This window comes from Phoca vitulina, unplaced genomic scaffold (genome assembly GCF_004348235.1).
Source record: "Phoca vitulina isolate PV1807 unplaced genomic scaffold, GSC_HSeal_1.0 scaffold18, whole genome shotgun sequence".
In the NCBI taxonomy this organism is placed as follows: domain Eukaryota; kingdom Metazoa; phylum Chordata; class Mammalia; order Carnivora; family Phocidae; genus Phoca; species Phoca vitulina.
The window spans coordinates 6331856-6358949 of record NW_022589721.1 but is presented as its reverse complement, the minus strand read 5'-3'; the positions used below and the strand labels follow the sequence as shown (position 1 = coordinate 6358949).

Below are 27094 nucleotides of genomic sequence, written 5' to 3'. Positions count from 1 at the left end.
CTAACACTCTGACTGGAGCAACCATCTGACTGGAGCTAACATCTGACTGGAGCTAACACTCTGACTGGAGCAACCATCTGACTGGAGCTAACACTCCCCACTGAATCCTCCATTAAAAGCCTTCTTTAGGAACTGTCCAGTTACCCGATTCCTTGAGGTGGGTGCCTGGTTATAAACATACACATACACCGCCCCCCGGCCCCCCGTGTGTGGCCTAGAGCAGTTTCTCCATTTCACATTTCCCAAAGTTTAAGGCCATGGTTCCTCAATTTTCCTCTTTTGTATATCTTTTCATAAAAGAAAGACCTCTTTGTCACAAAATATAGAAATTACATAATTTTACAGTAAATGGTTTTCTTTTCAATTAAATAAATTTGGTCCTAAGAAAAAGTCCCTACATTCTCCTTATTTTTCTCATTTTACCTCATAACAGTGAAATTTTGTCGCACTCCTATGTTTGGAAACCATTGGCAGAGGGACAAGTCAGTTAATAAGCTAGAGAACTGGAAAAGGCTGACTCACCTCACCAAGGTGAGGAATGTTCCAGTATAGGCAAACACCAGGAAATACTCAATTCAAAAAGGACAGTTAGAACTAACTTCAATATTTTAAGTAATTAAGCCCACCACACATTTAATAGATGTTTTACAGCAAAGCAGAGGGTGGTTGAGGTGTTGGGTCGAGGTGTCTGGGCCTTCTTTTCTTCCTTTTATAGAGATCATTCTATTTTTTCTTTTTAAAGATTTTATTTATTTATTTGACAGAGAGAGAGATAGGAGAGCAGGAACACAAGCAAGGGGAGTGGGAAAGGGAGAAGCAGGCTTCCTGCTGAGCAGGGAGTCCAATGCGATCCCAGGACCCTGGGATTATGACCTGAGCTGAAGGCAGACGCTTAACGACTGAGCCACCCAGGTGCCCCTACAGAGATCATTCTTAACAACCCAAATTGAAGGCCCAATTTTTCATTGCTTTTATGATTATTATTTCAATATAATTTTTCTCCAAATATATCTGAGGTATTAAGGTCAATGCCATGGAGCACTGAATAAGATTAGCCCATGAATATGTGTGTGTTTGTTTTGAGAACATGACCCTTCTCAGTGGTTCTGTGCCTTGGCAGAGTGTGGAGTTCTCGGTGTTTTAGGTATCATCCAGAGTAGGACCAGACATGGTCCTCCCCTTGAAGTCCTAACTTCCCAACTTTAAATACACACAGCACACATAGTATTAAAGATATGGGGCATACCAAAGTATTAGTTTTATGTTTGGTTTTGATGTCTGTTTTAATTCCCTAATAGAAGAAAAGGAAGGATGGAATGTGGATGGGAGGTAAAGAGGAAGTGAGGGAAGAAGGGATTAAGAGAAGAGGGAAAACAATGGTGGTGATTCCCAGAAACAAGGGCAATGGCTGGTGGGAGATTTATGGGAAGTGAGAGCCCTGCCCCTGCCCAGCTTGTCCGGGAATTCTCCCTGCTGGAGGGTGATTTGTTAATTGCTGTCTGAACAGCCTTTCCAGGGAGTCAATTCTGGACTCTGATCCTCACATTTAGAATCACCAAAGCCAAGCCAAGGTTGTTTTCCAGGAATAGGGTTTTATAGGATGAGGCTACTTCATGCATTGTGTGGTAATTGGTGAATATTCCACTTCATATTTAAGAACAGAGTCAGGACAGAAGTAAAGGGGTAATATTACCATAGCTTGGAAAGCACTAATTTAAAGAAAAAATTTCTTTTCTTTCTTCCAGCATAGATATGGCCCCATGTGACTGTGGGTATGAAATAGTTAAACACTCAAACCTCTGAACTTCTAAAGTCATGAGCAATTTTCATTGATGTTTCAGAATAAGTACCATGACATGAATGCTTCTGTTTAGTAAACTACTTTTCAGTTAGGAAACATAAATAATAATAACAGTAATAGTAATAGCAGCTAGCATGTACTAACCTCTTCCCACATGCCAGCTACTGTCCTTTAAAAGTGATATCATATGTGCTATCACATTTAGTCCTCACAATATCACAGAAAGTTAGTTAATATAATTATGTCCATTCTACAGATGAGGAAACTGTATCTCAGAAAGTTCAAGCAACTTACTCAAAGTTAGTTAGATAACAAAGGTGGAGTCAGGGTTTGAGCCTAAGCAGTCCAACAGCAGAGGCCCAAGGCATTTGTCAGTTAAATATTTTCTTCCATCCAAATAGTCTTTTCTCACTACAATGGGATATGGATAAAATATCTTTTCAGTCACTCTGAGCTTTAAATTCAGATAGACATAGATTTAAATCATGATATATGACCTTAGAAAAGTAGCTAAATTTCTCAGATCTCAGGTTTTTATTTGTAAAATAGAGATAATCACACCACTTTGCAGGATTACTGTGAAAGCAAGAGGTAATACACAGCAGCCATTTAATATATGGAAAGTATTACCACAGAACAGACAGATACAGACTGTCAAGTTTAAAAAGGAAAAGCAAGCAGACAATGAAAGCCCAGACACCCAGGACAGATATCCATGATAAGGGATAACTGGTAGTAGATCATCTTGAGAAATAGTGAAGGAAGTAATTTCCCTTAAGCAGCTCAGTTGATAAAGTAAACTTTGAGTATACTTGCAAAATAAGAAAGATAGCAGTTAATAACATAAAAACAAAAATAAAAACAAAACAAAACAACAAAAAAAGAGAATCAGTTGACCCTGTACAATGAAAGAAAGCAAAACCCAAGCCATTACAAGGTATTATGCTCTGAGCCACAGCAAGCCAAATTAATTCACATAGTGAAGGAGGAAATGAAGCTTGTGTCAGAACCCATCTGTCTGTCATATATAATGCAATATCCACAAAAGTAGCTTAAGGTAAACCAGACATAGTTCTCACCCTATGTTCTGGAGGAGTCACCTCTGTGACTCTTATTGTTGTTGCAATGAAGCTCTAGGTTAAAGCATAACTCTAAAAAACACTAGACTGAGGGAATATCCACTGGCTATTCCAGTCAAGAATCCCATGTGTGGTATGAAAACAAGTAGATAACAGACCTTTGAGAAGATCTCTTTGGCCAGGTCTCCAGTCTTCTTGTGCTCTACATTCTCTAATGTCATTTCCCAGTCCAGTTAGTCGAGTTCACAGCCTTTCCACTGTGGATGCACTAAAGATCTAAGATAAAAGAGGGGGTGGAATTAGGGACGGAAGAGTGGAAATGATAGAACAAATAGCAAAAGCACAATCTAAAACAGCCCGAGAGTGGATCTGCTGTACTAGCAGCAGAAATCTCCATAAGCATTTGCTACCAAAAGTTGGATTCTTCTAGTCTACAGGTCCCTATTTTCACAATGCATTTGTAATGAGAAGGTAACATTTATGAAAATAAGACATATTCTTTCCTTGTTTGTTTTGTGTACATAAAATGTGCAGACAAAAGCTTGAATTTTAAAAATTCAGTCAATTAAACTTGCAGTTGTTAGATTGACTTAACTGCTGCCTACTGAAATGAGATCAATGGTCTTAATGTCTTTGGGGGGAAAACTACTGCATTCCCAGCTTTTTTGGAGAGACCCTTCAAAAAGGTTTCCATCACCAAATCTTACTACATATATCATAAACTGGTTTTGAAGACAGCTATTAGAATATAAAAAATATGACTGTGACTATATTCCTAATTTTGCCCTGTGCCATGGTGTTTTAATCTGCTGTTAATACTTGACCATCTAGTAGGCACTCAATGGATATTTGTTAAATAATAGGAAGAAATTGGGGCGCCTGGGTGGCTCAGTCAGTTAAGGGTCTGACTTTTGATTTTGGCTCAGATCATGATCTCAGGGTTGTGAAATCGAGCCCCGCATGGGACTCCATGGAGCCTGCTTAAGATTCTCTCCCTCTCCCTCTACCCACCTCCCTCCCCACAACTTCGCCTCTGGAAAAAAAAAAGGAAGAATTGGTAAGGAGTTTTAAATGACATTTCATGATAATTAAGAACAAGGGCTTTCAGATCAAATGGACCTGATAATTTACTAATCTATACCTTTGAGCAAGTTCTTTAAATTCTCAAAGCCTCAGATTTTTTCATTAAAAAAATGTCAATATATAATTAACCCTTCCATTGGTTATTCATTTAGATTAATGAGAGAACTCATAAAACTCTTAGCTCAGACTATGCTCATGGCTAGTGCCAAAAAATGTTAGCTATTAACACTTCTATGCTTTATCTTAGGCAAATAATACAATTCTTTAATCTGCTAATTATATATTAAGTCTTTTTGTCATAATATCGAACATTATGTCATTGCCAAACAACACACTTTTTGGAAATGTGTGGGACTTATCAACAAACAGATGAGAAGGATTTCTCAGAATTTGACTTGTTCATGGTTTCATAGAAGATTATTGATAGCATGGAAGTGGATTTAACAGCAGAGGGCAGAGCACAGAGACCAGGAGGGAGAGAATAATTCACTCCTAAGAGAAACAAAGGAAAGGTGTCTGTCATTTTCTGATGCTGAGCCTCATAATATCTCTGACAGGCACCACTAAACAAGTACACATTATAGAACTCAGTCATCCCTAATAACAGTTTACATGGGAAGAAAAGGAGGGACTTCTTTTTTTTTTTTTTTTTCTTGAAAAGGAAGAAGATGGAAAGAGGAGAAAGAAGCAGAAAACTTTGCTATACATAAAGTGGAGAAAATCAAGGTGGGTCTGTGGGGAGCAGGGCAGTATAGTAGACAAAGCATGGGCTTTATAATGGGATAGATCTAAATCTGGTTTTTCTAGCTCAGTTATTTGCTACCTAAGCTAAGTACCTATTGCTATTTAACAATTTGTGCTTCTTTTCCTTCATCTTTGTAATAATAATTGTGGAATTAAATTAAAAAAAAGAAATAACTGTGTAATAAAAATTGTGATTATGTCATGGGGTTGTTGTGATGATATAATGAAACAACCATGTTGGTAAAGTGCCCAATCTATTTTCTGGTTTATATAGGTACTTGAAAATATTTTTTTGCGCACTCTGCTGGCACGGAAGTTACAGAAATGCTTGCTAAAGCACTATTTTTTGCACTTGTTTACTCAGTTATTCCATAAGCATTCCTGGTAATTGTGGGAGATTGATTAGCATTGCTTCAATTTAGCTAAGCTTGAGCTACATTTCCCAGTATCCATCTTTCCTTCATGGGATTAGGTCAGACGCTGACATGGAAGATAGAAGTGAAGTCCCAGGTATCATCTGGTGCTGAGAAGGTTGGTGCAGCACAGAGTGCTTTTGCAAATCCTGCCTATTGGAACTGACTCTCTGGCTTCCTGGCTGGAGGGTGGCAGCAGCAAATCCTGGAGATCCTTGCATCTCCTGCTCTAAGTTCTCCAACTCCTGGTCCATGTGTGTGTTTAGCTCTGTGGCAATGAGGCCCTAGCTTCTGAAGAAAACCTTCATCAAAATTGTAAACTTGGAGGCAATAAAGAACCTACAGAGGTTCCAGTTCATTCTTAAGGGTTCCAATTCAAACTCACAGGTTCCAGTTTGTATTTGTTTCCCTGACTTCACAACCATCTTTTCTTCCCAACTACCTGCATGTGGACATCATGTTCCGGCACTAGACTCAGAAACTAAACATCACATAGGCTATTTCTCTTATTTCTATTAATTGTGTAAGGTCAAGTCTTTGTGATAAATACCTGCAAATATTATATATAGATATAGATATATAGATATATCCTCGTGGTTCCAATTCTATGATAAGTAGATTATATCAGTTCTTGACTGATACAATGGGGTCTCTATGTGCCAGGAACTATATTTTGGGCTGAGGAAACATAGATGAATAAGGTACAGTCCCTACATTCACAAAAGCTCATAGTTCTTAAAGGAGAAGTCAGCCATCACTCATCATATAAGAAATTATAAAGTTTCTATGGATTTGCCTAATCTGGAAAGTTCATATAAATGGAATCATATAATGTGACCTATTGTGTCTGTATTTTTTTTCACTTAGCATGTTTTCTAGGTTCATCCACATTGCAGTATGTATGAGTACTTCAATCTTTTTTTTTACAGCTGAATAATATTCAATTGTATGGATATATCACATTTTGTTTACTCATTCATCCGTTAATGGACATTTGGGTTGTTTCCACTTTTTGGAACTATATGGTTTCAAACTAGATAGTGATGGTTGCACAGCATTGTGAATGTACAAATGACACTGAATTATACACTTTAAAATAGTTAATTTTATATTATATGAATTTCACTTTAATAAGAAAATTCTTAAGATTATGAAGTTATAAAGTTGGTTTCCTTCAGTTAAAAACATTTACATGTATCTATAATTGTTCAGAGTGAAACTAAAGAGATTCCAGTTTATGGATTTTATGGAGTTTATGCATACCAAACTGGTAAAATGTTCATTAAACTAGATATTTTCAGTGATAAGATCAGATGCTTTCCACATTTGACTACAATCTGCTTTGTATATTTTTCTTTGCTCTGCTATTTTGCAGCAAGCCTGTCATTGATCGGCTTCTTGACATGCACATAAAATCAATTAGCATTCAGTCTCTGAGAATAATTCTCTTAATAGGTTACTGCTTTCACCATTTAGCCAACAGAGAAACATTTCTTTCCACACCACCCCATACTTATTTAGGAAGGCATTTGGTAACACTTATCAGCCTGCACATGCCAGCAATTAGATGTCAATAGAATTTCTATGTTCAATCCTTTGTATACAAGAAACATTTTAGCCAAAATTTCTAGTCCTCTCACAACTTTCTGAACTCATCAGTTTTTGTCCTTTTACTACAGGGTGATTTTAGAGACTCAGATAAAGGCCCACCACATCTGCCTCCAAACTTCCCCTAAAAAGGGAAAGGATGAAAGTAGATACCAAGATTGAGAATATGCCAGGCCAGTTTTCTATGCCTCGTGTTTCAGGAGGTACAATGAAAAGCCATTATTTAACTCTTCTTATTAGTATAACTTTTCCTTTAATTGCTAACCCAGCTTTCTTTTTTTGTTGTTTTACTTCTTTCTTACTCCAGAGATCTAATCTGAATGTCAACGGCTTGTAGAACTTTCTAACCCCACCTCCCTTCACTATCCTTCTCTTTCACTACACTCTGGCCATACTGGCTTACAATTAGGTTCTAGAACATGTAAAACTCATCTCCATCTCAAGACCTTTATAGTTGCTGCTCCTTCTACTTGAGTATTCTTCCTCAACAATGTCATGTGGCTGCCCCTTTTTCATCATTCAAGTCTCAAATCATTTGGTATCTTTTCAGAATTGGCTTCCCTAGCTATAGCAAGTCTCTCAATCACACTCTATCCCCTTTCCCTGTTTATTTTTTATTTTCTGCATCCCCTCACAAGGTCATATAATCCTTAACATAGGGACTCTGCTTGCTTAGGTCACCGCTATTTGCTGAGTTTTGAATAGTACTGGAATAGTAGTAGAGGTACAATTAATATCTTGACTAACTGACTACAAACTAACAGACACCAATTATGCCAATAAATGTAAAACTGAAGTGTAATTGGTGGTGCCATTCCTTGTAACACAGTATTCTAGAAAAGATCAAGTATGTGTGTATGCATACACGTATGTATGTATATATGTATGTATAGAGTTTTTTGCGGGGAGAGAAGGTTGTAAGTTCAGTTTTAGTATTTTAATTTTGAAGTGTCATTATCCCAAGAAGTAATATCAAGTAAGTAACTTTGTAAATTAAACTGGACTTAAAAATTAGAGATGTGGTCTAGAGATAAATTCATGAGACATCTGCTCCTTGGTAGTTATTAAAGGTAGGCATGGATAAAATTATCCAGGAATAGCACGAATAATAAGAGAGGAATGCAAATAAGAATGGATAATGCTAGAAAGGGTACAGAACAGGAGTAGCTGGTGAGGGAAAAGGGTAACTATGCAAATATGGCACTCTGCAGAAGAGAGTTCTCATGGGTTGAATGTTTGTGTCCTCCAAAAATTCATATGTTGAAATCCTAATCCCCAACACGATGGTATTTGGAGGTGAGGAGGTAATTAGGTTTGGATGAAGTCATGAGGGTAGAGCCCCCATGATAGGATTTGTGCCCTATAAGAAGAGGAAGAAACACAAGAGGCTTCTTTCTCTTTTTGTTGCCACAAAGAACAGATCATGTGAGCACACAGCAAGATGGTAGCCCTCTGAAAGCCAGTAAGTGGGTTCTCACCAGGAACCAAAACTGCTGGCACCTTGATCTTGATATTCCAGCTTCTGGAAGTGTGAGAAAATAAATTTCTGTTGTTTAAAACACCCAGTCTATGGTATTTTGATATAGCAGCTGAGTTGACCTAGATGAGAGTGTTTCCAGAAGGATAGAATTGTAGTGTGTGAGATGCTGCTGAAATGATGTAAGATGAGGACTAAAAAGCATCCATTGAATTTAGTCACATAAAAACTGCTGATAACCTTTGTTAGAGTTGTTTTACTGAAGTGATGGGGTCAGAAGTCAGACTGAGGAATGGGAGATGAGAACATAAGGTCTAGGAGTATATGTGACTCTTCTTACATACACATACACACAAAATCAGTTTTTGCTATATGTGACCTTGGGCAAACCTCCTACATTCTCCGAACTTAATCTTTATTATCTTTAACTTGAGCAGCTCATACTTATCTTGAAGATACGTTGTGGCGATTAAGTGATACGACATGGAAAGATGCTTAAAACACCATGAACACTCAATAAATGCAGATTCCTTTCACTTCTCCCACATGAAGCCTTTTAAAATAAATCTGTAGACCAGAATCAAACATACTGCTTTAACCAAGGACTATATGGGAGTTTTGTTATAGGCCCAGTAAAATACCATGCAAGAAGAGTAATTTCCATATATGTACAGAAATCATGTGTGTGTGCACTTGTGTGCTCATGTGTGTATACTAAAATCATTTGGTGGTACGCCTTACTACAACAACAGAACGCTGTGAATTTAGTCCTATTTAAATTTATCCTAACCTTGAGATTTTTATTAGAGACTCTACTTCTTAACTAGCTTATTCCCCTATCCTTTGATTCCCTATTTATTATGCCTCCTACAGAAACCATTTTACATGTTTCTTTATGTAAAATTCTTAACATAACTCTCAGATGCATTTCTTCACTGGTTAAGATTGTAGTGAGCTTGAATCCTTCAAAATGTCCATGGTCACTTAGAATTTTTACCACTTACCCGTTCAGACATGCTATAGCCATTGCAAACTTTTAGATGCTTGTTTCTTTAGGAATGCTAAGCACAAATGACTATATATTCTGTTGTTTCCAGTATCTTGTTTTGACTACAAGTTATATCCCAGGCCCAGTCAACCAGAGGCCCCAACATGGGACTGTGACTCTTTATCAAGGGACACAAAGACATTTAGATTCTCTCATAGCAGTAGCAAGCAGCCACGGTGTCCTGCATGCGGCAGCAACTACAGACCAGCCTGTTTGGGCTAAAAGACCTTGGCTTCTTCCCTCTTGGCATAAAAATGCCTTGGTTCATATCCAGTCTTATGCCTGGTTCTTTATCTTCCCATTGAATCTGTGACCTCCTGCTATCCTTGCACATTTGTATATATAAATTTTTCTTTTTCTTTTTTCCCCTAACATCAGCCAGTTAGTTTTGTTACCTGTAATAAGAACATTCCTAACTATTAGAGAGGGAGGTCTTCATGTAACAGACTCAAGTAAGAACCTAGTAACCATGCTTAGTGATTGAGTTGGCACTTCCTAACAGAATTATTTGTTGCTTTTGGCAGATTCAGGGGGAAAAAAAAAACCCACTGCCTTACCAGAGCTTCTGATGCCAGTGACTACCACTCTAGGGGTATTCTCCAGGGAAAGAGAACACTGGGGGAAAAACAGCATTGCAATTTAGACTGCCACTCCATTTAATAATGGGGAAATGGTATTACTTTACTGGTAATTAATTTTTTTAAAAGCCTCATGTAAAATGTCAGCTGGACTCTGTTTATTGGAATGTATCAACACATTAGACAAACAGCCTTGTTGATTTACCCAAGACAGCTAATCTGATGAATTTCAATTGAGCCTATTACAAACCTGGCTCTGATTTGTAAAAATGTCTATTATGAGTCAAGACTGAACTGGACTATCTACGTATATATGTATTTTCCTGCCTTTAATGACAGACACATACATATGAAAAAGTTGTTTATCCTTTGAGCACCAAACATCATACAGAGTTCCTTTGAAATGTTAAAACTGGAGCCATTGGTCTGTTATCTGCAGAGAGAAAAACAATACTGTGGCTTCAGGAGAAATGGATAGGAGGGGGTGAGATGGAAAGAAAAACACCAACAGGAATGATAAACTGGATTTTAATGACAAAGTCACTTTGCCAACTGTAACTTGGGTGCCGGGTAAGCTGATCTGACTTCATTAGGTGATAGCCAGCCTCCTGAAGCCATCATCAGCCTGGAAGAAAGCCATATGTGTTGGTTGCACAAATGGACATTGATTTTTCAATAAACTGGAACCCAAAGCCAACATCACTCCAATGATATCTTTTCTCAGGAGAGAGGATTTCTCGCTCATGCCTGGCACCATGTCTCAGCTCTTATATTACAAGAATTACATGGGTGAAGCAGAGTAGAAAACATCAGCTCACTTAAGTCATGTGATAAATGAGGCAATTAAGTCAATTAGATGCACAGTTACTGAGTTATATCTGTTTTGCTTTGTAAAATATAATTTTAAATAGGATCATCTATCTTACCATACTTGACAGCATTAGAATTCTGTGGGGCAGAAAAAATGTGATTCATTACTCTATGAAAACAGTGCCTTACTCTCTCAACCGGATAAAGTAACCTTGGTCTTTAAATTGAAGGTTGTGATCCCTTAACTCTTTCTCTCTGAGCAGAACACATTTTGTGCTTGTCCTTTGCCTACACTTTAAGTGTGTGGCTTTTGTTCTAGTCATCATGTGGTTGGGGGATTAGTAGAACATTAATTTTTTCAATGCATGATTTATCATATGCATCTCTCTCTGGAGGAAGACAGTATAGTTGTAGCAGATTTACATTGTTCTGGTTGAGTCACTTGAGTGACTTTGTAATAAAAGGATGAGCAGTTACCCTGGTTTGAGGGAAGAGCTCCAGGACCTTTAGTGGTTTAATTAAATACTGTTCACCACCACGCCATCTCCTTGGTATGCAGAATTGTCACGGCAGAGAGGTACATGCACCTGCAGAGAGGCCAAGGAGATTCTGGGAAAGGCAACCTAAAAAGACTCTTTGCTTTTGGAAAATCAGTACTTCTAGAGCCTCCAATGAATTGTGATGGTCTTATCTAAGGTGTTTGGGCAGATAAGGGCACTAAGAGCCACCAGGGGAAACTAATCATGAATGAAGGTAATACTGGACTGGTAGCCACTGCTAGATTGGAGGCTTATCAAGAAATTGCTCATGAGGCAAATTATGTTTCCTTTGCTCTCCACAAATTATATTTTCCTTGTTTCATTGAACGAACTAAAATTAGTGAACTACTCATAAGTTAGGATATTTCACATATAAATATGGATTACTTTGGCCAGAGTACATGCTCTGCACTTTGCTTTCAGAGTCTACCACTAACATATATACTTCTACTCTCCTTGCTTCATTCATTTCTTTTACTTTCTGGAACCCAGCAGGCAGCTGAGTTTTTCACCTTTTGCCTAGATGGTTGTGGGAGAAGGTTCTGATTCTGTCACACAATGGGGCTGAGAATGGAAGCTCCTTTTAACCCAGCCCCCTGGAGGTATGGGTGAGAAACTATGACTGAACAGGTGAGGAGAAACTAAGTTGTAGCCTAGAAACAGTCCTGGCTGAAACTGAGCATGTGAGTTGTGATCTCACACACTAAGGGGTGGAGATCCAGCAAGGACATCACTGCAGGAGAGGACAAGGACATTAAACATGGATTTTTTTTTTTAAGATTTATTTATTTATTTGAGAGAGAGAGAAAGAGAGAGAGCGTGGGGGGAGGGGCAGAGGGAAAGGAAGAGAGAGAATCTCCAGCAGACTCCCCACCGAGCATGGAACCTGACTTGGGGCTCGATCTCAGGACCCTGAGACCATGACCTGAGCCAAAGTCAAGAGCCAGAGGCTCAAATGACCGAGCCACCCAGGTGCCCCACTAAACATGGATTTTTAAAGACAGAATTAATTGTTGGTTAAAGAATATGTAAATCTTAAATTAAAAAAATATTGTCAAATTGACCTTGAAAAGATTGAACCAAGTTAAATACTGACCAACAGTTTACGAGAGCACTAGTTTGCATACTAGTCTTTTTAAGTCTTGCTAATCTGATGGGGGAAATTTGCCACTTTGAATTTTGTTAGTGAGTTTAAGCACATTTTCAGATGTAGGCTGGCCATTTTTTTTAAGAACTGCCAGTTTATAACTATTGTTTATTTTTTTTATTAGGCTATTTGCTTCTCCTTATTGAACTATAGGAATCCCCTGATGGTTCTTTCTCTGTCATATCTGTTGCAAATATTTTCTTCCAGTTTGTTACTTTAAATTTGACTGTTGTATCTCATTGTCCAGAAACTGTTCATTTTTAAGATAAAAAGCTGTTAGTTTTTTTATGGGTTTGGGGTTTAAAATCTTTCATAGATCCCCTCAGCTTCACAATTGTCAAAATAACCGTCTGTACATTCCTTTAAGAAGTCTGTAGGTTTTTGTAATAGTACTTATTTAATTATCCAAGTTATTTTTATGTTTGCTGTGAGGTAGAGATTTAATTTTTTAAGAACAAATGGTCAGCTGATTACCTCAATATCATTTTCTCATTATTAGAAATTCTAGTTGTATCTTAAATTAATAGGTGTCTTTTTGCCTTTTGGTTCATTTTGAGATTCCAGTAGGGTAACTTCCTTCTTGGAGATTTAGGATTGGTGATTATTCACCATCCTTCTCTCTAGATTCCTCAAAAATTGACAATAGGCACTTAGAATCCAATAAGGATGAAAATGTACAGCATGAGATTTATACTGGATGAGTAGTGCCCAGTAATCTCCCCAAAATATAGAACTTCCGATATGTTGTGTAAGAGGATATAGCTTGGCTTGGGGCCAAAGTGATGCTTTCTATTTCTTCCCTACAGATCTAGTGCTTAGGATCTAACTGTGGGGAGGGTGAGATCTGCAAAGCAATTACTCAAACAGTTCAAGGTGATTCAAGGAAGAGAATGCCAGCATCTTCAACCCAATTTTCTTGGAGTATTTACTCCAATAATCCTTCCAAGGAGGAGCAGAAATGCTTTCTTCTTTAAGGAAAAAATAAAAAACAAATCCAACTTACACTCTCATTGTTTATCTTTCTTTCTCAACCTTTTATTTTAGGATATCCTTGCATGTTTTCTCTTTCAGATGAATTTTAAAAGACACTTGTAACTATCATTGAAAAAATCTTGTTGGGATTTTAGTTCATATTGCATTTAATTTACATATTTATTTACACATTTATTTATACTATTGAGTTATCTTATCCTGAGACTTCTTTATTCGGGCTTTATTATATATACTTGAGTAAAATCATATAATTTCCCCCATAAATGTTTTATACTCTGCTAAGTTGACTCATGAATATTTTAATAATTTTTATTCTCATTGACTTGGATCTTTCATTTTTCTAATTAGTTTTTTACTTCTATATAGGAAAGAGAATAGGGCCAACTCATTTTAGACCCAAAGACACCTCCAGATTTAAAGTGAAGGGCTGGAAAACCATTTACCATGCTAATGGACATCAAAAGAAAGGTGGGGTGGCAATCCTTATATCAGACAAATTAGAGTTTAAACCAAAGGCTGTAATAAGAGATGAGGAAGGACACTATATCCTACTTAAAGGGTCTATCCAACAAGAAGATCTAACAATTGTAAATATCTATGCCCCTACCATGGGAGCAGCCAGTTACATAAGGCAATTAATAACAAAAGCAAAGAAACACATTGACAACAATACAATAATAGTGGGGAACTTTAACACCTCCCTCACTGAAATGGACAGATCATCTAAGCAAAAGATCAACAAGGAAATAAAGACTTTAAATGACACACTGGACCATGTGGACTTCACAGATATACTCAGAACATTCCACCCCAAAGCAACAGAATACACATTCTTCTCTAGTGCCCATGGAACATTCTCCAGAATAGATCACATCCTAGGTCACAAATCAGGTCTCAACCGGTACCAAAAGATTGGGATCATTCCCTGCATATTTTCAGACCACAATGCTTTGAAACTAGAACTCAATCACAAGAGGAAAGTTGGAAAGAACTCAAATACATGGAGGCTAAAGAGCATCCTACTAAAGAATGAATGGGTCAACCAGGAAATTAAAGAAGAATTTTAAAAATTCATGGAAACCAATGAAAATGAAAACACAACTGTTCAAAATCTTTGGGATGCAGCAAAGGTGGTCCTAAGAGGAAAGTATATAGCAATACAAGCCTTTCTCAAGAAACAAGAAAGGTCTCAGATACACAACCTAACCCTACACCTAAAGGAGCTGGAGAAAAAACAGCAAATAAAGCCTAAACCCAGCAGGAGAAGAGAAATAATAAAGATCAGAGCAGAAATCAATGAAATAGAAACCAAAAGAACAGTAGAACAGATCAACGAAACTAGGAGCTGGTTCTTTGAAAGAATTAACAAGATTGATAAGCCCCTGGCCAGACTTATCAAAAAGAAAAGAGAAATGACCCAAATCAACAAAATCATGAATGAAAGAGGAGAGATCACAACCAACACCAAAGAAATACAAACAATTATAAGAACATATTATGAGCAACTCTATGCCAGCAAATTAGATAACCTGGAAGAAATGGATGCATTCCTAGAGATGTATCAACTACCAAAACTGAACCAGGAAGAAACAGAAAACCTGAACAGACCTATAACCACTAAGGAAATTGAAGCAGTCATCAAAAATCTCCCAACAAACAAAAGCCCAGGGCCAGATGGCTTCCCAGGGGAATTCTACCAAACATTTAAAGAAGAATTAATACCTATTCTTCTGAAACTGTTCCAAAAAATAGAAATGGGGGGCGCCTGGGTGGCTCAGTCGTTAAGCGTCTGCCTTCGGCTCAGGTCATGATCCCGGGATCCTGGGATCAAGCCCCGCATCAGGCTCCCTGCTCTGCAGAAAGCCTGCTTCTCCCTCTCCACTCTCCCTGCTTGTGTTCTCTCTGTCTCTGTCTCTCTCTCTGTCAAATAAATAAATAAAATCTTAAAAAAAAAAAAAAATAAAAAAAAAAAAAAAAAAAGAAATGGAAGGAAAATTTCCAAACTCATTTTATGAGGCCACCATTACCTTGATCCCAAAACCAGACAAAAACCCCATCAAAAAGGAGAATTACAGACCAATATCCCTGATGAACATGGATGCAAAAATTCTCACCAAAATACTAGCCAATAGGATCCAACAGTACATTAAAAGGATTATTCACCACGACCAAGTGGGATTTATTCCTGGGCTGCAAGGTTGGTTCAACATCCACAAATCAATCAATGTGATACGATACATTAGTAAAAGAAAGAACAAGAACCATATGATCCTCTCAATAGATGCAGAAAAAGCATTTGACAAAGTACAGCATCCTTTCTTGATCAAAACTCTTCACAGTGTAGGGATAGGGGCACATACCTCAATATTATAAAAGCCATCTATGAAAAACCCACACCGAATATCATACTCAATGGGGAAAAACTGAGAGCTTTTCCCCTAAGGTCAGGAACACGGCAGGGATGTCCTACTATCACCACTGCTGTTCAACATAGTACTAAAAGTCCTAGCCTCAGCAATCAGACAACAAAAAGAAATAAAAAGCATCCGAATTGGCAAAGAAGTGAAACTCTCACTGTTTGCAGATGATATGATACTTTATGTGGAAAACCCAAAAGACTCCACCCCAAAACTGCTAGAACTTGTACAGGAATCCAGTAAAGTGGCAGGATATAAAATCAATGCACAGAAGTCAGTGGCATTCCTATACACCAACAACAAGTCAGAAGAAAGAGAAATTAAGGAGTCGATCCCATTTACAATTGCACCCAAAACCATAAGATACCTAGGAATAAATCTAACCAAAGAGGCAAAGGATCTGTACCCAGAAAACTATAAAATACTCATGAAAGAAATTGAGGAAGACACAAAGAAATGGAAAAATGTTCCATGTTCATGGATTGGAAGAACAAATATTGTGAAAATGTCTATGCTACCTAGAGCAATCTACACGTTCAATGCAATCCCTATCAAAATACCATGCACTTTTTTCAAAGAAATGGAACAAATAATCCTAAAATTTGTATGGAACCAGAAAAGACCCCAAATAGCCAGAGGAATGTTGAAAAAGAAAAGCAAAGCTGGCGGCATCACAATTTTGGATGTCAAGCTCTACTACAAAGCTGTAATCATCAAGACAGTATGGTACTGGCACAAAAACAGACACATAGATCAGTTGGACAGAATACAGAGCCCAGAAATGGACCCTCAACTCTATGGTCAACTAATCTTCGACAAAGCAGGAAAGAATGTCCAATGGAAAAAAGACAGTCTCTTCAACAAATGGTGTTGGGAAAATTGGATAGCCACGTGCAGAAGAATGAAACTGGACCATTTCCTTACACCGTACACAAAAATAGATTCAAAATGGATGAAAGACCTAAATGTGAGACAGGAATCCATCAAAATCCTAGAGGAGAACACAGGCAGCAACCTCTTCGACCTCAGCCACAGCAACTTCTTCCTAGAAACATTGCCAAAAGCAAGGGGAGCAAGGGCAAAAATGAACTATTGGGACTTCATCAAGATAAAAAGCTTTTGCATAGCAGAAGAAACAGTCCACAAAACCAAGAGACAACTGACAGAATGGGAGAAGATATTTGCAAATGATATATCAGATAAAGGGCTAGTATGCAAAATCTATAAAGAACTTATCAAACTCAACACCCAGAGAACAAATAATCCAATTAAGAAATGGGCAGAAGATATGAACAGACATTTTTGTAAAGAAGACATCCAAATGGCCAACAGACACATGAAAAAGTGCTCAACATCACTTAGCATCAGGGAAATACAAATCAAAACCTCAATGAGATACCACCTCACACCAGTCAGAATGGCTAAAATTAACAAGTCAGGAAATGACAGATGTTGGCAAGGATGCAGAGAAAGGGGAACACTCCTACAGTGTTGGTGGGAATGAAAGCTGGTGCAGCCATTCTGGAAAACAGTATGGAGGTTCCTCTAAAAGTCGAAAATAGAGCTACCCTACAACCCAACAATTGCACTACTGGGTATTTACCCCAAAGATACAAATGTAGTGATGTGAAGGGGCACCTGCACCCCAATGTTTATAGCAGCAATGTCCACAATAGCCAAACTATGGAAAGGGCCTAGATGTCCATCAACAGATGAATGGATAAAAAAGATGTGGTATTATATATACAATGGAATTTTATGCAGCCATCAAAAAAAATGAAATCTTGCCATTTGCAACCATGTGGATGGAACTAGAGGGTATTATGCTAAGCGAAATAAGTCAATCAGAGAAAGACAAGTATCATATGATCTCACCAATATGAGGAATTTGAGAAACAAGACAGAGGATCATAGGGGAAGGGAGGAAAAAATGAAACAAGAAGAAACCAGAGAGGGAGACAAACCATAAGAGACTCTTAATCTCAGGAAACAAACTTAGGGTTGCTGGAGTGGAGGGGGGTGGGAGGGATGGGATGGCTGGGTGATGGACATTGGGGAGGGTATGTACTATGGAGAATGCTGTGAATTGTATAAGACTGATGAATCACAGACCTGTACCGCTGAAACAAATAACACATTATATGTTAATAAAAAAAAAATTAAAAAAAGAAAAAGAAAAGAGACTGGGGCACCTGGGTGGCTCGTCAGTTAAGCGTCTGCCTTCGGCTCAGGTCATGATCCCAGGGTTCTTGGTTTGAGCCCCGCATAGGGCTCCTTGCTCAGCAGGGAACCTGCTTCTCCCTCTCCCTCTGCTGCTCCCCCTGCTTGTGTGCTCTGTCAAATAAATAAAATCCTTTTTTTAAAAAAAAGATTGATTTTTTTATATGTTGACATTGTATCAACCCATTTTACTAAAATTATCATTCTGTTCCTTCTCTTTTGCAATTCTATTGTTTACAAATAATAAAAGTTTGAGTCCCTTGTTTCAATACTTCTAACTCATTTTCTTTTTTTGCCTTGTTGCATTGCTTAGGACTCCTGGTTCTAGTAGTCATGATAGCTTTAAGCATCCTTATTTTGGTCGACTTCAATGGGACTGCTTTTAACATTTCACGTTTATGATATTTGCTAAGTTTTTCTGACAGATTTTTAAAAAAACTAAATTAAGTAAGAACATATTTATTCCTAGTTTAATAAGATTCCTTAATAAAATCTTTTGTTAAGAATGGCATTGATTCGTGAGAAATGCCCTTTGTAATAAGATAATTGTATAATGTTCTTTAAATCTATTAATCCAGTTGAATTATATAAATAGATTCCCAAGTGCTGAAACATTATTATACTTCTAGAATAATCATGTTTGGGCATTTATATAATTCTCTGAAAAATTACTGGTTTCCATTTGTGACTATTTAACTTAAGATATTTTTACTTATGTTTGTAAATGAGGTTATTCTATAACTTTCCCATTTTGGGTATTCTTTTATTTTCTGGGGTTTTTTCAAGGTTATGCAGCTTAAATAAGTTTTGAAATTTTCAACATTTTAATGCTTTAGAAAGATTATTTAATAGAGTAATTTTCTTTTCTCTAAAAGTTAAACAGAACTTGGGGCACCTGGGTGGCTCAGTTGGTTGAGAGTCCAACTCTTGGTTTTGGCACAGGTCATGATCACAGTGTCGTGAGATCAAGCCCCACATCCAGCTCTGTGCTTATTGCAGAGTCTGCTTGAGATTCTCTCCCTCCCTCTCCTTCTGCCCCACCCCCTGCTCATGCTCTCTCTCTCTCTCTCAAATAAATAAATAAATCTTAAAAAAAAAGTTAAACAGAATTGGCCTATAAATTCATTTTGAGCTCCTCTCTTTTACAGGGATAGGTTTTTAATATGGTTATTGATGTATTCAATTTTTACCTCTTCTCAAGTCATTTAAAGTAATTTGTACTTTCTTAATCATTCATTTTCTTTGTTTCTATTATATTTCTTTTTTGAGCAAAAAGTTATTCATAACATTCTGTCAAGATTTCTTGACATTCCATATCTGTAGCTATGTTTTTCCTTCTTTCACATTATTTTATCTTCTTTCTTTCTTTAATACACTTGTCAGAAAACAGAAGACTAACTTCTCATTTTACTGATTCAATCTATTATGTACTCTTATTTTATTAATGCCCATTTATCTCTTTATTGAGTCTTGCTCTTGTTTCAGCAGAAGCTGGTCTTTGCTGTGTGCTTTACTGCAAGTTTTTGGGAGCCACGTTAGAGCACTGTGAGATTATTTATGCGAGAGTCTGTCAGTTTCTATGAGCTTCTAAGCAATCACTGAATTTAAGGAAAAGAAAAATTTAATTATAAACCACATTATCACTTGGTGGATAAAGCCTTTGAAATGTTCTAGTCTAAATCTATTAATTTTTTCATTTATTTATCAAATAATATTTTTGAATGAAAAACATTCAATGCCAACTACATACTGCACGCTATGCTATGTGCTGAGGATAAGCAGTTAACCAAATACACATGGTTCCTATTCTCACAGGGCTTACAATCTGGTAGAAGAGACAGACATTAAACAGATAAACATACATAGGTAATTTTTAATTGTCCTATGTACTTTGAAGAAAGAAATAGGGTGCTATGAAAAAGACTAATTTAGATGGAAAAATCAGAGAAAAATCTCTCTGAGGAAGTGACATTTAAGTTAAGATAAAAATGATGATAGATTTTAGATAGGCCAATGAGTGGAGGCAGGGCAGTGGGGGTGAAAGGAGTAGCATATGCAGAAGCCTGGAGATAAGAAAGATCCTTACCTGATAAAAGTTAAAAGATGACAGGTTGAGATTAGAGCAAATTAGTCAGTGGGGAAGAAACAAAGCTGAGGTGCAGACAAAGACCTGAGCATAATGGGCCTGTAGCCACAAACAGAAATTAGGGATTTGATTCTAAATAAAATGAGGAATCATTGAAATGTTTTAATCTGAGGAGTGACATAACTGAATCCACACTTCCAAAAGACCCAGCGGCTTCAGGGCAGAGAACAAATTGGAGTGGAGGAAGGGTGGAAACAAGAGTAGTTTGAAATTTTTGACATATATCATGCAAGAAATAATGGTGGCTTTGGCTAGAGTGATAGAGATGGCAAATGTACACTGATATGATTCATTTTACAAGATGAAATCAATATGACTAGGTCATGACTTTTATTGTGGTAAGATACACACAACATAAAATTTATCATTTTAACCATTTTAAGTGTGCAATTCAATGTCATTTAGTACATTCACAATGTTTGCAACCATCACCACTATCTAGTTCCAGAACATTTTCATCACCCTAAAAGAAAGACTCATACCCATTAAGCAGTAACTCCTCTTTATTGGCTGAATTTGACTGCACCCCACCTCCCAAAATTCATAAGCTGGAAGTCCTAAGCCCAAGTATCTCAGAATATGACTGTATTTGGAGATAGGGCCTGTAAAGAGGAAATTAAGGTAATATGAGTTCATATAGGTGGGCCGTAATCTAATTTGACTTGTTCCCTTATAAGAAGAGTAGATTAGGGACATAGACATGCACAGAGGGGAAACCATATGAAAAGGGAGAAAACATCCATCCACAAGTCAAGGAGACAGAACTCAGGAGAAATCAACACTGCCAATAGCTTGATCTTAGACTTCTAGCCTCCAGAACTGTGAGGAAATAAGTTTCTGCCATCCAGTATAAGCCATCCAGTCTGTGGTTCTTTGCTATGGCAGTCCAAGGAAACTAATTAATTCTCCATTCCTTCCTCTCCCCAGCTCATGGCAACAACTTATTTGCTTTCTGTTTCTATGGATTTGCCTATTTTGGACATTTCCTATAAAGGGAATCATATAATATGTGACTTTTTATGCCCAGCTTCTTTAACTTAGCATAATGTTTGCTATGTTCATCCATGTTGTAACATGTATCAGTTTGTTCCTTTTTAAATGGCTGAATAATATTTCACTGCATATATATATTGCTTTTTGTTTATCTATTCATTAGTTGGTGTTGGTGAAGACTTTGATGTAAAAAAAGAAAGACTTTGATTTAAAGAATGGAGAAGAATGTGTCAAGATGCCTTCTAGATTTCTAGCTGGAGAACTTGAGAGAATGGATGCCATGTATTGATGTGGGAATGAAGGGAAGAAAAGTATATTAGAAGGGAGATTTGGAAAGATTATGTCTACAAAGGTTTAATGACTAGTCACTTTGCTTAGGCAGATCTGTGTCCTCCCATTCCATTCCCTCTCTCTTCCTGTAACAAATCAGCATGGGTGAGGTAATCCATACCACTTCAGTGGTTTTAGCCATTTGCCTTTTCCATTCAACCAAGTGAAATTATTCCTGGTCATTTCTAGCCCAGAGATATGGCCTATCAAGAAATTCCTTAAACAAACAAACAAAACCCACAGGCAAAGAATGTCAACATATGAACACATAACTAAGTTTAAGTACTAACCCGTCTACAGCATTAAAATTGTACCAACTAACCAAGTGATCTTTTCTCTTGGTCTCGCAGAACATTCCAGTTATTTTTAACAGTATTTTTTTCTGATTATGAAAATAATAAGTGGACACTTTAGAAAATTTGAAATATATAGACAGAAACATAAAAGAAAATAAAAACTACTTAGGATCTTTCCACCCACAGATAAACACTGTTAACGCTTTGCAATATTTCATTTTTTCTATAAATTTTACAGAAATATCTCTCCAAATTCAGGAGTTGTATTCCTAAAAGTATTGTGGTTGGCAAAACAGTGATTAGCATGCTCAAGGTGCTATAGAAAATATAAATTTAAGGAGAAATATTAAATTGTATTGAATTAGTTTAAAACATAGCAAATGGAAATTCTAGAACATGTTTACTTTTTAAAAAAGATTATTTATTTATTTATTTATTTATTTGAGAGAGAGAGAGAGAGAAAGAGAATGAGCAGTGGGAGGGGCAGAGGGAGAGAGGGAGAGAAGCCGACTCCCTGATGAGCAGGAAGCCTCATGTGGGGCTCGATCGAAGGACCAGAGATCATGACCTGAGCCGAAGGCAGACGCTTAACCCACTGAGCCACCCAGGCACCCCCCAAACATATTTACTTTTAAAAAGTCTTTAGTACTTGTTTTGTTAAAAAGTCCTTTTATAAATCACCTTCTTCAGTTGTACAGAAAGTACTGTTCCAGTGCCATGAGCTGCTGGGGTTTTATATTAGGCAGACTATCACTTTTTACTTTTGAACAAGTTTTTATTGCCTTGAAACATCTTTTGTATTCATGGTCTCCATGATCTGTTTTTGCAGTTAGTAGTGACACAGTTGAGCATTTCATCACCCTCACCCTTTGCCTTTTTCCAGCCTCTTCAAAATTTATCATTGGGCTTAAGACCACATTTCTTTGGGTGTGACTTTGAATTCCTCCTGTGAGAGGCTGGGCTCTCTTCTTTGAGTAATCCCATAGATTGGCTTACATGGGCTATAGGCAGAGCTAACAATAATTGTGGTCTTCTTTTGCTCAAGAGAATCTAAAAAAAACTAGGCATGATAATGATAATAATAATAATAGCAGCAGTAGCAGCAGCATAGGATGACATGTTCCAGATATTTTAATTGGCATGCTAATATAAAACTAAGTTATTCAAAAGCCCAAATTTTCTAATATTATATATTTTTGTATAATTGAAAGCAACTGTTTTTGTCACCTTCACTCTTCACTTAATATTCTATACGAATTTCTCCTACAGTAGTCACAAAAATTAACTCAAAATGGATTAAAGACTTCAGTGCGAGACCTAAAACCACGAAATTACTAGAAAAAAAATAGGAAAAAAGCTCCTTGACATGGGTCTTGGTAATGATTTTTTGGAAATCACACCCAAAAGGCACAAGCAACAACAAAATAAACAAGTGGGATTACATCTAAGAAACTTCTGTACAGCAAAAGAAACCATAAATCAAGATGAAAGACAAACTATGAAATAGGAAAAAATACTTGCAAACCATTTATCTGATAAGGAATTAGTATTCAAAATATACAAAGAACTCATACAACTCAATAGCAAAAAAAAAAAATAATAATAATCCAATTAAAAAATGAGAAAAGTACCTAAATAGACAGTTTTTCCAAAGAAGATACAGGAAAGGTCAATAGGTGCTCAAAAGATGCTCAAAATCACTAGTTATTAGTACAAATTAAAACCACAATGAGATATCACCTCATGTCTATTATAATGGCCACGATCAAACAGATAAGAGATGACAAATGCTGGCACAGATGTGGAGTAAAGGGAACCCTTGTGCTTTGTTTGTGGGATCATAAATTGGAACAACCACTTTGGAAACAGTATGCAAGTCCCTCAAAAAATTAAAAAATAGAACCAGCATAAGATTCAGCAATTCCACTTTGGGGACTATATCCAAAGGAAATGAAAACACTAACTCAAAAAGATATCTGCACCCCCATGTTCATAGCATTATTTACAATAACGAAGACATGAAAACAACTATGTGTCCATCTAGCCTATCTATGGATGAATAGATGAAGAAGTGGTGTGTACACACACACACAATAGAATGTTATTTTGCCATAAAAATGAAGAAATCCTACTATTTGTGACAACATGGGTGGACTTTGAAGGCATTATGCTAAGTGAAATAAATCAGAGAAAGACAAACCCTGTATGATTTCATTTATATGTGGAATCTAAAAGAGGAAACTTTGGTCATAGAAAGAGATCAGATTTGTGGTAACCAGAGGTTGAGGGTAGGGGGAGGAAAATTGGAGGAATGTGGTCAAAAGGTACAAGGCTCCAGTTATAAGATAGATAAGTACTAGAGATGTAATGTACAACATGATTAGAATAATTAATGCTGCTATATGATGTGTAGAAAAGTTGTTAAGAGAGTTGATCCTAAGAGTTCTCATCACAAGGAGAAGGGTGTTTTTTTTTCTTTTCTTTTTATTAAGTATCTATATGAGATGATGGATATTAAGTAAACCTATTGTGGTAATCATTTCACAATATGTGTAAACCAGATCACCTTGCTGTACACCTTAAAATTATATAGTGATGTATGTCAATTATTTCTCAATAAAACTGGGGAAAAAATAATTTCTCCTTTATGAAAAGAGATAGTCCTTCTTTGAAAAATATAAAGAAGGATTAATGCATTTTATAGTCTAGTGTTTTGTTCTGGAAGTAAAATAGACATTTTTCTTAAGTGGTAACCTCTCCAGGAGAAAGACAACATGAAAACTGGCTTCCTACTTGGAATATGGCCATGGTCAAAATACTATCTATGGTGATCTCTTTCAAGGCTATACTGAATTTGGGGGTGCCACTGCAAGCTGGTGATAGAGTAAGAGGTAAAGACAAAATGTTAAAACTTGAATCACTGTGGCTTGTCACAATTTATCTATATGAATGTACCCTTAAATGCAAGTCTTATTAAAAAGGATCTGAGAAGACCTAGGCTGATCCAATCTCATGGCTCCAAAGCCAATTAGCCACATTTGATCTCATGCCCAAGTACAAATAAAATGCTGATCAGTACAGAAAGATGGATTTTGTGGCAAAAACAAGAAGTCAAACTAACTGTCATTACTTGTCAATATTCCCTCTTGCCACAAGGTAATGGTGGAAACATGGCTAGAGTTTGAGCCATTTCTGGAAAAAAGTCATCTGGTCAGATTGTGCATGATTCATTTGTTTCGGAAAAGGTCAAAATACCAAGGTTGTTTTGAAACTCACTTGAGCCAAAAATCAATTTTTTTCACATTAAATTGAAGCTACTATATTTTCAAATATTTTTTAGAATATTTTATAACATACTTCTAGCTCACTGATATGCATAAAGCATTTTATGTTAATTTTCTTATTTAAAAATAATCTTTATTTAAGAAGTTTAATATTCTTATGTTTTTATGTTTATGTTAAGGTCAGTATTTTTACATTTTGTTTAATTACTTAGAATTTTGCAAAAATATAGATTGGATGACTAATTATTTGGAATCACTGAGGTAGAAAGAAGAGACAAACTGAGGGTTACAGAAGGGAGGGAGTGGGGGGATGGAATAAGCGGGTGATGGGCATTAAGGAGGGCACGTGTTGTGATGAGCACTGTGTGTTATACGCAACTAATGAATCATTGAACACTACATCAAAAACTTATGATGTATTATATGCTGGCTAACTGAACATAATAAAAAAATAAATTAATTAAAAAGAAAAAGAAGAGAAACTCGGTTATAATCTCTTCCCTCTAGGCTGGATCACCCTAGGCCATATTACAAATTGTCTCCTAGAAACTGTATTTATCTCACAAGTGTCACCTAAATAAAATTTATATCTTTTAGCGTAGGAAGTGAGATGTTGGATTTAACAGATTTATGATGAGATATAAATTCCAGTAGCTAAAAAAAATAAACAGCCTGTGAATAATGTTTTGATTTACATTTTAGTGTCTGTGACCAAAGTCAAGGTTAATTTGAAATTTTACTTCCATCTATAAGATTTTTCTAGTCAAGCCCATAAATTTTCATTGACACTTTCATTCAATTTTCAATAACTATTTTGTGCCAGGTGCTGGTGCTAGCAGAGCAAGCAATAAGTCATTATTCATTCATTCATTCATTCAGATTGAGATATGTCAATGAAAAAAACTTAGATAAAATTCCAACCTTCAACATGCTTACATTCTAGTTGAAGGGTGGGGAGAGGAGTTAAATAAAAGATAAACATATATGTAAGTATATTATGCATTTGTTAGAAGGCGAAAAATATTCTTTTAGAAAAATACAGCAAGATGATCAGGAAAAGTATTGACATTTTAAACAGAATGATCATAGAAGGCCTCATTGGGAAGGTGACATGTGAGCAAAGATGTGAAGGAGAAGAGGAGGTGAACCATGTGCATATCCCCATGGGCTGAGGGAATAGCCCGTGCAAAGACCCTGAGATATGACATATTGTGTTTAGCATGTGTGCGGCCCAGAAAGAGGGCCACTGTATACAGAGATGAGTGAATAAGAGGAAGAGTTGTAGAGGAGATGAGGATAGAGAAGTAAGAGGGAAGATCAGGTAGGGTCCCACTGGAGGGATTTTTGGCTTTTATTCAGAAGGAGATTGGCAGCCAGTGGAAAGTTTTGAGTCAAAGAATGACATGAGCTGATTTAAAGTCCCCAAAAGTATTCCTACATAAGATTTGGTATCCCGTATATGTTCTCCTAATTCACTGACTTCCAACATTCTATTTCTGCTATCCAATCCTGATATCCTTCCCTTCTTTTCTAGGAAAATTCTCCTTCCGAATACCCGTTCAGTATTTCACATTCAATATTCCTCCACCTTTTACACAAATCTGACATAATTTGTATCTCCTTTTTAAAAGAGCTAGTTTATCATTTTCTCTGCCTATCCTTTTTGTTTTTCTTTCTACTTTCAAATTATTTTGTTACTACAATACAACTAATATGAATAATATTACCTTCTTATCATAATTCCCCATACTAAACTATATTCAACATGACATGTTTCCACTCATTTCCAAATGAGTGACATTCTCTGGAATGAGTATCTTTTAACAACTGTGGATAGCAGTGGCCTAGGTCTATGTCCCATTGGTGTAAGTGCAAGCATACTCACCGTTTCCTAATGTATTTTTAACTGCTGTGTCACATCCTCTGAGATTCTGTGTTTCTTCTTCTAAATTTAAAATTTTCTACCATTTAGCTCCCTAAGTGGCTAACAGAAAAGATTTGTTTTTTATTTTTGTTTTTTATTTATTTTTTCCATTTTGCTTCCATGTATCTGAAAACAGAATAAGATTATGAGCAGAATTACTTTAA

At 36.6% G+C, this 27094-nt stretch overlaps 1 long non-coding RNA gene across 1 annotated transcript in view; it reads right to left on the bottom strand.

Moving 5' to 3' along the window:
* Positions 1–2013: 2013 nt before the first annotated feature.
* LOC116639491 overlaps positions 2014–27094 on the bottom strand; it is a 182570-nt gene continuing 157489 nt past the window's right edge. Inside the window, exons 5-6 of the long non-coding RNA XR_004300854.1 lie at positions 3039–3156; positions 2014–2212 (exon numbers count right to left, since the gene is read on the bottom strand). This is a non-coding gene — a long non-coding RNA (uncharacterized LOC116639491). The remainder of the gene's footprint in view (positions 2213–3038; positions 3157–27094) is intronic.